General features: G+C 34.8%; 1 protein-coding gene across 1 annotated transcript in view; it reads right to left on the reverse strand.

Moving 5' to 3' along the window:
* LOC115221044 (thiamine-triphosphatase-like) overlaps positions 1-12,500 on the reverse strand; it is a 583,944-nt gene that overhangs the window by 156,556 nt on the left and 414,888 nt on the right. The window lies entirely within an intron of this gene.

The raw sequence follows: 12,500 nt of genomic DNA on the forward strand, positions 1-12,500 counted from the left end.
CTCACCTCCAGCCCCCTCGATCTGTCTCTTTCTTCTCCTCCCTCGTCCACCTTCTCTCTCTTTTCATCTGTCCCTTTCTCCTGTCTTTTGTTCTCACGTGACCGCTAGCCGCTGTTGAGCGCTCTTTTCGTTTTCAGCAGTCGCAGAAGCAACACGTATTTGTTCGTCTCCCCGTGGCCATTAGGCACGACTTCACAAGCCAGCCCCATACTCAACTCGTCTGTCGAAAGACCCTTGTCCTACGTCCTGGTTTTGTTTTGTTGTTTATTTTTTATTTTTACCGTTATTGTTTTTCCGTTTTTGTATTCTTATTGGTGCCACGTATTCTGTATTTTTGTTGTGTACTTCGTTCGTTTTCCGTCCTTTCGTTGTATACATTCGAAGCTTTCTTCCAGGGGATCTATTGCGCTTGGCTTAGATTTCCCTTGGCGGCTGGCCATATCGGAGCAATCTCAAGATTATCAGCCGAAATTGCTAAGATGATCTGTTCTTGACTGATGACTGAGGGCTTCGAATGTCCCGTCCTGTGGTTCTTGTGTCGTCTCTGTGGTGTTTCATGTTCTTGTCCATGTCTGTAATTATTTTTACTGTTTACCTATATATATATATATATATATATATATGCATGTGTCTGTATATGTTTGTGTGTATGTTTGTCCTTACAACATTGCATGGTGTGTTACACGTCCCCGTAGCATAACAGTTCAGCAAAGGAGACCGATAGAATAAGTACTAGGCTTACAAAGAATACGTCCTGGAGTCGATTTACTCGACTAAAGGAGGTGCTCCAGCATGGCCGCAGTCAAATGACTGAAACAAGTAAAAGAATAAAAGAATATATATGAAAAGGAGAATACAAAGAAATAAACTTCATTAGCTGACAGCTGTTTCTGCCTAGAGATGCATAGTTGAGTGCCTGAGTAACACTTTGTAGCTTCTTTGGCGCTTCAAACATGAAGTTAGTCAGGCACCCAACAATGAATCCAATTCGTTTTGTAGCAGAAACAGCTGTAAGCTAATGAAGTTATAGATATATGAAGGCGCATGGCTCAGTGGTTAGAGTGTCGAGCGTACGATCGTGAGGTTATAAGTTCGATTCCCTGACTGGGTTGTGTGTTGTGTTCTTGAGCAAGTCACTTTATTTCACGTTGCTCCAGTTGACTCAGGTATAGAAATGAGTTGCGACGTCACGGGTGCCAAGCTGTATTGGCCTTTGCCTTTCCCTTGGATAACATCGGTGGCGTGGAGCGGGGAGGCTGGTATACATGGTCGACTGCTGGTCTTCCATAAATAATCTTGCCCAGACTTGTGCCTGGGAGGGTAATTTTCTAGGTGCAATCCCAAGATCCTTTATGTCCGAAGGGGTTACGACGACGACGACAACGATATATATATATATATGTGTGTGTGTGTGTGTGTGGAGGCGCATGGTTAGGGTGTCAGCATCATGATCGTAAGATTGTGGTTTCGATTCCTGGACCGGGCAACGCGTTGCGTCCTTGAGCAAAACACTTCATTTCATGTTGATCCAGTCCACTCAGCTGGCAAAAATGAGTAACGCTGCGATGGACTGGCGTCCCGTCCAGCTGGGGAACACATACGCCATTGAAACCGGTAAAGTGGGCCCATGAGCCTGGCTAGGCTTTAAAAGGGCGCATTTATTATATATATATATATATATATATATATATATGTATATACGTGCAGGACAAGATTCTGCTCATTTTGTATCAACCATTTCCACTCAGATGGTATGAATCAGCTCAGGGCTATAGTAGAAGACAATTATCAACGTGCCATGCAATGGAAATGTGAAATGGGTAGCTTAGTGGTTAGGATGTTGTACTCATGATTGTTAGCTTGTGATTTCAATTCCTGGACCGGGCGATGCGTTGTGTTCTTGAGCAAAACACTTCACTTCACGTTTTTCCAGACCACTCAGCTGGCAAAAGTGAGTGACTCTGCGATGGACCCGTATCCCATCTATGTGGGGAATATATAACCTTACCTTTACCCTTGCCATGCATTGGGACTGAACTCTAAACGATGCTGTTGAGAAGTCAACTTCTTTGTAGGATAATTATGTCTGAAGACATAGGTACCAAATATGTTATCATGTGCAAAGGCTGGAATGAAATGAGGTGAGTATGCTTCAGGGATTGTTTGATGTATGCATGCTTTAATGACAGAGGATAGATAAGTTAAGAGAATAGTAATGGGCAGAGAAGAAAAAAAAGAGCATAGAGTGAGAAGACTTCACTGGTACCAATAGAACATCTGTATTATTGTGAAGGAGGGCCAAGTAATTCAAGTGGCCGGAAGCTGCAGAAAAGGAAGACTAGAAGACAGAGGTAAAGTGGAAAGGTGTGGTTAAGACTGATCTTAATATATTGGATGCTACAAAGGTGACTGCAAGTGACTGTAACAAGTTGCAAGACCACAGAAGCCGCAGTTGGAACCTTTTCTAGCTTTGGAAATTATGACTAAAACTGATGATGGTTATGATGATGATAGTTATGATGATGAAGATGATGATATTGTTGGTGGTGCTGTTACTGTGTAGTGGCTATATGATGTTTCATATTAAAAGAAAATTACTTCTGTTTTATTTTCTTTGATCTGTAGTGTGTGCACGTAGTTAGCAAAGGTTATCTTTAATCAATATGCTACCAAGAACTTCCACATATGTTCCATAGAAATCCTGTGATGATCGCAATCATTTTATATGATTTTTCCCCTAAATTCATATACGATTTGCAAACAAATAATTGCACATAACTTTATCAAGATATAGACAATATTATGAGTACAGAGACAGAAAACCAAAGCCAAAAAGAGAAAAAAGAAATTGTGTACGCTGAGAGACGTATTTTATAGTGTGAAAAACTTTCTCAACTTTTATATTAACTAGATACTTAATGTGAAATAATTCATAAATAAATACCTTTAGTACTTATTGTTTGTTACTTCTTCTTTATTTTTCCATTACCATCATAAAGTTGTCATCATCATCATCATCATCATCATCAATAATAACAGCAAGAACAACTACTGCTGCACAGTACAAGAGCAGGTGCATTTGTCAATAACTAAATATATACAATTATAAGCTTGTTGCCTTTGGTAAATAAAATTATTGTTTTGTGATTAAATAGTTCAGTGGAGACATCTGTACATAAGCCTAACAGATAAGTAAATATGAACATAGTTAAAGTATTCAGCATTAAAATGTAGATAGAAATAAATACATAGTGGGGAATAATAAAACAATTTTAGTCAAGGACTGATACTATTATCATTTTCTATAGTAAGTATGGGAGGCAGTTCTATATATGTCTACATATCAATCTGACTGCATCAGCATAGAATTCTGCTCACTGGTGGATGTAAGAGTGAAAGAATAACTAAGTAAATCAGTACTGTGATCCCTCGAATATCGCGGGTGTTATGTTCCAACTCCCCACCCATGATAGATGAAAATCCGTGAAGTAGAAACAGTACTGTACTGTATATTTTGTTTTATTTTTTTAATAATTTGTATACATTTATCTTATTATAAATGCAAAACAACACCACACACTCACCACCCGAGTTTTGTTTTCCATATAGTATGTGTGATTCTGTTTACTCATATACGGTACTGTATTTTTATTTCTTAAATTATTAATTTTTAAGTGTGATAATACTTATTTTACCACAGAAATGATTAAAATCTAAAAAAATAAATGTATATTAGCCCCAGAAACCCACGATATATTGAGGAGTCCATAATATAAATTTACATATATTAGCCAGAAAAATCCATGATGTACTGATGGTGTGATAAGTGAACTGTGATATGGTGAGTGGTTACTGTATTACATAATTCAGAGATACCATCATTATATGCTACATATCCTTTTTCCAAGGGGTAAGTAGCAAATAGACACATTCATAATATATGCATATGCATGCGTATAAATGTATGTATGTATGTAAGGTCTGTATGACATTTAACATGATATAACATGTAATTCAAATATCACACACACATATATATATATGTATATATATATATATATATTATATATATATATATATATATATATATATATATATATATAATCAACAAACGTGATGAAAATTTTCCGAAAAAAATCATCAAATAGCTTCTAATTAATCGTTGGTATTATAAATGAAAAGGTAACTAATTAAGAGCAAGAATTCCAATGAAGAAATTTAGCACTTTTATTCATCTACATCACATAATTATAACAAACAAGGAAGGCAACTACCTCACAAAGTTTGAATTCAAAACCAGCAGTCTGTATGGTCTCCCAAGAATTAACAAGAATAAAATGATATACGATATAAAATATCAAAACTGACATTCCCTTCAAGCCAGAAGACTCTAAACAATATTTGCTATTTATTTCTTGCTGCCCAAAGCCTAGCAAAATAAATATAACGTTTAACAAGAATATTGCAAAATTTATTTTTTGAAATTCTGAAGCTCGAAGTAAAAGACTCCAAAAATTAAAACAAAGGCTGCTTGAAAGACAGAACTAAACAAAAAATTGATAATGGAATACGATGTGCCAGAGCAATGCTCATGAATTACAAATTATAAAAACAATTCAGATACTCAAAATAATTTACCTTAAAACACAATTGAAACAATAGAGAAACACACGACAGTATTTCTCAGAATATTCCGTCATTTAAATAAGATCCAAGAATGGAAAGAAATCAACTGAAATATGCAAAATAATCATATAGATGCAGGCGTGACTTTGTGGTAAGAAGCTTGCTTCCTTATCACACAGTTCCAGGTTCAGTCCCACTGTGTGGCACCTTTGGTGTTTTCTACTATAGCCTTGGGCCAACCAAAGCTTTGTGAGTGGGTTTAGTAGATGGAAGCTGAAAGAAGCCGATCATATATATATATATATGTATATATTTGTGTGTGTGTCTTTGTGTCTGTGTTTCCCCCCCACCACCACCACCACCACTATTACTTGAGAACTGATGCTGGTGTGTTTATGTCCCAGTAACTTAGCGGTTCAGCAAATGAGACTGATAAGTACTAGGCTTACAAAGAATAAATCCTGGGGTCGATTTCTTCAACTAAAACCCTTTAAGGCGGTGCTCCAGCATGGCCACAATCAAATGACTGAAACAAGTAAAAGAATAAAAGAATAACAAAAAAAACAAGAAAAAATCCAAAAAGATTACTTAACAGTGCCCAACTATGCAATACAAAACGAAGATTGATAGTGAAAAAGTATAGTCACTCTGACTACTGAATCTACATCAAACTTATAGGAGACACATTATAGACTTATATCAGGACATGTTCTTTGTAAGAAAAAAACCCACAGGTTTTTCAAGACTTTCACTTATATTATAAAATGTAATAGTTGTCACAAAGATAGGACAAATGAAATTTACTTTGAGAAAAACAGACTAAATATTCATCGGGAAAAATATAAGATTCTAATATCTTAATACAAAACAGATTCCATTAAGTGAACATTTGAACATTTGAAGCAGAGTGACAGGTTATTTTAGTGAATCACTAAAATAACCTGTCCTTCTGCTTTGTCTTGTTCAAACAAAGCCACAGATCAAAAATGGGTAGAAAACAAAATAAAAGATAAAAGAAAGAAAGAAAAAGAAAATATGTTCATTAAACATATGGATCCTGTCTGAATAAACTGTAACCACATATTAAATGATGACATTACACTATTGCAGTTCCCATATACATGCACAAATACATAGGCAACTATATTGAAAGTTATTTTTCTTTATTTAATTGTTCAAATAACTAGGTGTGGATATTACCACATGGCACATTCACTGGATTAACAAACCCCTGTGTTTTAGGACAATTATCGTCCATAGGGTCACATGACTTCGTATACAGACATAACACACAATTGTTATTCATGTTGTCATACAAAACAGTCACTGCTCTAATTCAACCTTGACTTTTGGGGCGGCTATCATTCATACAGCCACATGATCCACTGGCATCATGACCAACTTTGAGAAACCAAATTGCACTTTGATTATTTAAATTACATCTCCGTGTAAAAAGACCATATTGTTAAATTCAAATCAGACTTGACATAAATGCAGCATAGCAACTGGACCTTCCATACCACTCTGCTCAAAGAAAATCATGAAATTCTGAAACCGATCAGGTAAGGAAAACGCAAAGAGAATTATTTCAAAAACTCCAACTGTATTTTTAAGCATTCTTTTTACCATATATTTTGCACAGTGTTTATGAAACCTTCTGGCTAATAAAGCAAGTATAATTCTTATTTTTTCCATTTCTTGAAATATGATTTATTTAACATTGTTGCGATTATTCATTTCATTTTTTCCTTTCAGTATTATCTTCTTCTTCTCCTCACTATTATTATTACCATTATTATTATTATTATTATTATTATTATTATTATTATTATTATTATTATTATATTATTATTATGTGTGTTACTTGTCTAATTTGTGAAATTAATTGGACATGTTTGTTTTATAAAAGGAGTGCTTAGAGTCAGATAGAAAAAAAAGTATATATACTCACACACACACACACACACACCACACACACTCATACACACATAAAAGTGTGTGTGTAGATATATACATGTATTCATATGTATATATGTATGTACATAATTTTATTTTTTAATTGTGTTTTACATACGTGTACCTTGTTATATGGTAAAGTAAGCCAGAACATCGCATTATTAATTGGAGAAGAAGAGATGATGATGACGATGATGATGATCGAAATATTTTATTTGAAATATGTAAGAACCATAATCATCATTGAAGAGAAAAAATTACCAGATAAAAATGACAAAAATGAAATAAGTAAATTGTTAATAAATACATAAATAAATGATTATAATTATCTAAATTTTTGGAATCAGAAATGGAAAAAAAAAATTTTTCCCTCTTCAAATTTGAAATGAAATAACAAAAGAAAAGAAAGAATATTTTCTGTTCGGTAAATAAAAGAAAAAAATAATCCAGAATGGAAAACTTTGAAAGTCTTATTAATCTGATAATAACATCAAGGTTCACTGACAGAGCTAAAATATGAATTTATCTAATGTGTATTTTTCATTCTTTCAATATATAACATACAAATTATACCAAAGAATGAATTAAAATCTTCTGGCAGGAAACTTCAACAGCCAATTATTTCTTCAAAATTTCCTTCTGACATAAAGTGATTGAACTTCATCTACCAGTCTTTTCTGATATATATATATATATATACATATATTTATATGTATGTGTGTGTATGTTTGTGTGTGTGTGTGTGTGTGTGTGTGTGTATGCATGTATGTATGTATATATGTATGTATGTAAGTATGCATGTATATACATGCATACAGGGTTCAGGATGTCACCATCGGTGCAAATAACATGAAACACGTAAACAAATGCGGGAAAATGAGTGAAATACGTAAACAATGAGAAAGTGATGGAAAACAGGACAAGTTAACTCAGAGGAAGGACCCTTCATCAGTTATCAGCTATCTGCTCCTCATTCCGAGCATTCAACGACAATATGAGTCATCAAAAACAGTTGCTCCCATGAATTCTAAAATAAAATTTAGGATTATTGGAGGGTCAAATTTGGGAACTAAAAAAACGACAGTGGAGAAATACAATTCTCTTTTCTCCCCCTCCCTCCTTCACAGTTTTCTATCTGTCTCTCTCTCCCTCTTTCTCTTTTCCTCTTTCTCGTTCTCTCGCTGCTCACACATGACCATCATCCATCTTTCTTTTCCTCACGTGACCATCTTTATTTTCTTGCCCGGACGTTTAAACGAACAGACGTGTTTTTTCTCTCTCTTGTAATCTCTTTTTTTATTTTTTTTTTTAAAAACTTTCTCCCAGCGTTCATTATTTTCCTCTCGTTCTGCTCAAACTACCCTCTATGTTTGTTTTCGTTTGGTTTCCTTGTATGTCCCCAGTCATTCTTTTTTGAGAGAGGGAGAGGGGGGAGAGAGAGAGAGCGAGAAAGGAGGGATAAACAGAGAGAGAAAAGGAGAGAGGAAGAGAAGCGAGAGAAGGAGAGGGAAGATGGAGAGAGGTGAAGGAGAAAGCTAGAAAGAAAGATGTACAGCCAGACAAATAAAAAGAAAGATAAGCAAAGACAGAAATAGATCAGATAAATACATAGATAGATAAATGCTCTGTAATTATGTTGTAATCTTCGTAGTGCGATTCTCATTGTTAATGGCCATTTTTATTATAAACTGACAGAATCGTTAGTCCATCAGACAAAATTGCTGGCAGTATTTCTTTGTGATTTTCACATTCTGAGTTCAGATTCTGTTGAAATCTCTTTGCCTTTCATCCTTACGACGTCGGTAAAATATGTTCCAGTTGACTACTGGGATTAATGTAATCAACTTACCAACTTCCCATCAAAATTACTTGCCTTCTGACAAATTTAAAACCATTATTATTATTATTATTATTATTATTATTATTATTATTATTATTATTATTATTATTATTTTACCTTTGAATGCTATGCATATGTTTACCGTTTTTATTCATCATTTCATTATCATATGTAAACCCCCACACTTTATGTCTGCCTCTGTATCTTTCGCCCTCGTGGAAAATAACTGAAATCATTATTATTATTATTATTATTATTCGTTCTGAGTTCAAATGCCGCCGGGGTCGATTTTGCCTTTTATCGTTTTGGGGTAGATAAATTAAGTCATTGTAATTGACAGGTCCCCTCCCCTAAAATTTCAGGCCTTGTGCCTAGAATAGAAAGCATTATTATTATTATTATTATTAGTAGTATTAAACGACTCGATTAGAATCACTTCAAGGATAAGACAGAGCTGAACGACATTTGTTACAAGCGACAGTACCTCTTTGCTCAGAGTATCTGGGAAAGATTCAAGAGGAAGATAACACTGTTTAAAAAATGCAGAAATATTCTATATGCCCTCTACGATAGAACTTGCATAAGCTTTGGCCAATGAGTCACAGAAGAAATGTTTTATTCCATAAACCTGTGCAAGATATATGAGCTTTAAGAATGAGAAAATAGCTTCAATTGATGTTTCACACAGCTACGCACTTTGGTACCACAGTACAAGCGGAAATGAGTCCTGACCAGATATATATTTTGTGTAATTGATCCTTTATTGTAATACTTTAGAAGGAATCAACGTGATAGTGTGACAAAATTAGCTCCTCAAATTTCCCGTACAATCAATCCAATGGGCTTCCATTCAGTTTCTGTAAACCCACGAGGCTATAGAAAATAGCACCTATTTAAACGTCACGAATTGGGATCGAACTTAAGACTTCATGCTTAAAAAGCAATTTCCATAATCAATCGGCTAAAATTTTGCCTTTACATTGTGCGTCTGCTCGGGCGCGCATTTCTACATATTTTATGATCCCTTTTTTGGGACATTTTGTATTCTATATATGCAGTGGTTGTTGCCAATAAAGAAAGGATTTTTCTCTGTGGTCTTATTTTCGTCGTGTGCTTTTACTGCACCAACAAGTGCAGTTCTATATGCCTAAGGTACTTGCCGTGTTTTGTTTCATTTGCATTGTAAATCACATGGGAAATATTCTTGTTAATATCTGCGCAGTAACTGGAAAGACATAACACATACTCACTGTAGTTCGCCAGAGCCCACATTGATGTCAATTGAGACACTTTTCATTGTCTATTCAGTGAGTTATAATATCCTTCTTATCTGTATCTCTAATCTGCTTAACCTTTTACCTGTGTCATCAGTGAACCAGTTTGCCTTATTTGTCTCGTCAGTGAGCCAGTTTGGTCTATCTTTCTCAAACTGGTGCTTTTAGTGTTTAATATTATGTTAGTTGTAAAGGCAGCGAGCTGGCAGAATCGTTAGCACACCGGGCAAATGCTTAGTGGTACTTCGTCCGCCTTTACGTTGCCTTTCATCCTTTCGAGGTTGATAAAATATGTACTAGTTGAGCACTAGGGTCGATGTAATTGACTTAACCCCACCCCTGAAATTGCTGGCGTTGTGCCAAAAATTTCGACTATAGGTAGTTTAGTTCCTATCTTGAAGAGCTTAAGTAATTTAATTTTAAAAAATCACAGTCGTCTGTCGCATTAGCTGTAGTATCCAAACTGCGTCTGTCTCATGATGCATATCGCTGAGACTCGTTGTTAACGCTTATCTTCCAACTCAACTTTGGTTCAGCATCAGACCAAGGAACTTGAGGAATACAGGTGTATGCCTAAATGTGTATATATGATGTTCAGTTCGCAACTATCTAAATTCATCTTCGTTCCCAGAATATGATACTTCGTGCAAGTGACTTTCGTTCTTACGGCAGGTGAACCAAAACCATCACATAGATTTAGTAGATGGAAGCTGTGATGTATGGAAGCCTACAGGAGGGACAGCTCCTGTTTTTGAAGTTGTAAACTTAATTCGTCATCTTGTTTAACATCATTTGGCTCTCTTTAGAGCTGTACAATCTTTGGTCTGAGCTGGTTTCATCTTTCCTACATACCAGTGTCAAAGATTCGAAAAATGTAATGAACTCTATTCTTAATTCTCTGGCGAAACCATAACAAAAGTTTAACTATTCTAGCTGTCATTATACGAGAAGTTTAATGTACACCGTCTTTCTTTGAGATGTGATTGAGATTTGATTACTATTTTTAGAGAGGCGTACGATTACATAGGAACCCTTTCATTGGCTCAACCCTATAAAGATGAAAGATATGTAACTAGATTTTCTATCATCCCAACATTTTGATTATCTGATCTTACTGGAGTAATTTCCCTTGGTTTTTTTAAGGCTTTAAACACCATCACAGGGAAATATTTTTGCCGACTAATTGTATTAGTCTCAATCAATTAAGGGTTCACAACCCACTACCATACCTATGTGAGACCCTGCCGTATATGTATTTATTGTGCAGAGCACTCTACTCGGCACCATTTCTTTACTCATAGAGTTAAAGAAATACATATTTGGGACAATAGCATGCAAAGTGCATGCTAATATTTCACACCTGAGCCATACTAGCTTGGATACAACGTAGACATTACCTCCTCTTTCTAATACATAGACACACGCTTGAAGGCGCGGGACCTAATGGTTAGGGTGTTGTACTCACGATCTAGCGATCGGGGGCGGGTTGATTCCCGGACCGAGCGAAAACACTTTATTTTATTTAACTCCAGTCCACTCATCTGTAAATGGATAACTCTGCAGCAGACTAATCTTTCGATCGAGGGGGAATATTGGCCTGCTCACCTAACCAGTTGAGTGGTATCATTCAAAAGCTAATCGATGCAAAAGGCATTGTGACAAGCGATATATATATATATATATATATATATATATATATATATATATACACACGACGGGCTTCTTTCCTTTTCCGTTTACTAAATCCACTTACAAGGCTTTGTCGGCCCGACACTTGCCCAAGGTGGCCACGCGGTGGGACTGAACCCGGAACCATGTGGTTGGTATGCAAGCTACTTACCACACTACCACTCCTGCACCTATATATATATTATATATATATATATTATATATATATATACACACCCACACACACACAACAGATGTCTTCAGTTTCAATCTAACAATTTAATTTTCAAAATTCACAAGATATTGGTTGACTCATTCACAGCTGCAGTAAAAAATGGTATCTAATAGTATAAGGATGCTGGGACCGAACCAAGGGTCATGTGGTTCAAAAGTGTACTTCTTAAACACATAGCCACACAACCGACATAAAGACTACTTCCATCGACCAAATTCCATTCACAAAAGCAGAGGTTAACTTGGTTTACTATGTCATAACCAATGTTTACTATTGAAGCATGGTGAAACCAATGTATAAACAATTTTTTTCATATTCAATTACTATCTATATTATAACATACAACTGTCCTACAGAAATTGTTTACTTTGATGTCGGACTTACTAGTTGACTTTCTGAAAACAATTGAAAGGATTTAGGATTTCAAAATATCTGGGTCTCCTTAGAAAAGAGAAGATAGCAAAATGATTATTTACCGTGAAAATAGACTATAATTGCTAGTAACTCACCTCTGTTCATATTTACCTTCATTTTGAATATTGCTATTATTTATTTTTATTTTCAAATTTTTACATTAATTTTTTAAGTATTATTACTGAGAGCTAAAGAAAAAATATATTTATAAAAAAAAATAAAGAATATATATATATATATATATATATATATATATATATATAATATATATATGTATGTATGTATGTATTATATATATATGTATGTATTAAATGGAAGTTAAGAAAGCAAACAGCAGAAATGAAATAACAAAGCAAATAATAGATAGATAAAAAAAAAGGACAGGGGAAAAAAAATAAAACAGGAAGAAAAATTAAAAATTTCTTGCTCCATTACTTTATATAATGTGACTAAAATATAGAATAATGTATTTTCTTACAAGGTGACT

This window comes from Octopus sinensis, linkage group LG17, assembly GCF_006345805.1.
Source record: "Octopus sinensis linkage group LG17, ASM634580v1, whole genome shotgun sequence".
Taxonomy (NCBI): domain Eukaryota; kingdom Metazoa; phylum Mollusca; class Cephalopoda; order Octopoda; family Octopodidae; genus Octopus; species Octopus sinensis.